Source organism: Orycteropus afer, unplaced genomic scaffold, assembly GCF_000298275.1.
Source record: "Orycteropus afer afer isolate SDZICR_OR568_19922 unplaced genomic scaffold, OryAfe1.0 scaffold00088, whole genome shotgun sequence".
NCBI lineage: Eukaryota > Metazoa > Chordata > Mammalia > Tubulidentata > Orycteropodidae > Orycteropus > Orycteropus afer.
Genome location: NW_006921675.1, coordinates 2,125,490 through 2,126,742, shown reverse-complemented (window position 1 = coordinate 2,126,742; position 1,253 = coordinate 2,125,490). Strand labels below are relative to the sequence as shown.

Genomic DNA, 1,253 nt, shown 5'->3' with positions numbered 1-1,253 from the left:
AACAAAAAGTCCTACTCTGAAAAAAGAAATCACCCAAAAGCACAAAATATTTATGTTTGACATAAGAACAAGCAACTATTTAAGGGATAAAATTGTTCATTTTTTTAAAAAAGAGAAAAGAGTTACTGTATGTTTATAATGAAAGGCTAAATACCAATAGAGAGGGTTATCTTTTCTTTTTTTTTTTTTTTAATTAAAAAGGTAACTGAGTCTCATAACACTGATGATTTTAAGACCATTCTTGTGCTCGCTTCGGCAGCACATATACTAAAACTGGAACGATACAGAGAAGATTAGCATGGCCCCTGCACAAGGATGACACGCAAATTCGTGAAGCGTTCCATATTTTTAAAAAAAAAAAAAAGACCATTCTTGGTACTCTAAAAACTGGACTTAACAGGAAGGTGCAAGATAGTATTACATAGATGAGCCTACCAGACTGGAACGGGGTGGGCTATGGGTAGAATGAGTCCACTATGAATAATTTTACTACTGGAAATTTGCCAGCCCTTATTATAGTATGGAGCATGCTGTTGCTGGCTAAGAGAAAAAAAATCATTAAGGTAGGATCTCAGTGTCTTCTAGCTATGGAACAAAGTTAACCAAGAAAATACAAAGAGGGAGAAAGTAAATGCCAGAGGAGGAGAGCATACTGATAATATAAGGTATCTCCTGCTTCCTTCTCTTTTCCCTTTAACATAAAACATCTTTGCCTGGTCTATTAAAGGAAGTTGCTCCTTCCAGCAATGTTTCTATATTGGCAAATAGAAGTCAATGAATAGGTAATATTCAGGGGAAAAGGAAAGTATATTTGGGTTAACAAAAACTGAAGAGACTAAAATTAATGTTTAAATGAAAAAAACTGAGGTCTATTTTGCCAACTATTAAATAAAAAAGAATTCATCATTTTAAGATCGCCAAACTCAAATTTATTGGTAAGCAAATGTTTCCTGCAATGATAATGACAATTAGCATTACGTTGAAGCAAAATAAAAAGTTAGGAACTAAGGGAAACTGCTTACTACAACCTCCCCCTCCTTTCCTGAGATTGTCTACATTGTCAACATAAACTAGTGCCGAATCAACTTGATTCTAATTAATAGTGGCTAAAGGCAATTGACTGCTAACCAGGGGGCTGGCGGTTCAAATCCACCAGAAACTCCTCGGAAGGAAGATGGGGCAATCTACTTCCGTAGTGATACTGCCTCGGAAACCCAAGGAGGGGTCGCTATGAGTCGCGTCCGACTCGACGG

At 36.6% G+C, this 1,253-nt stretch overlaps 1 non-coding gene across 1 annotated transcript; it reads left to right on the top strand.

Annotated features, from left to right (window-relative positions):
* The first annotated feature begins 243 nt into the window (after positions 1-243).
* LOC122150107 lies at positions 244-350 on the top strand. Its single transcript, XR_006163489.1, has one exon. It is a non-coding gene; the product is annotated as a U6 spliceosomal RNA (small nuclear RNA).
* Positions 351-1,253: the final 903 nt, after the last annotated feature.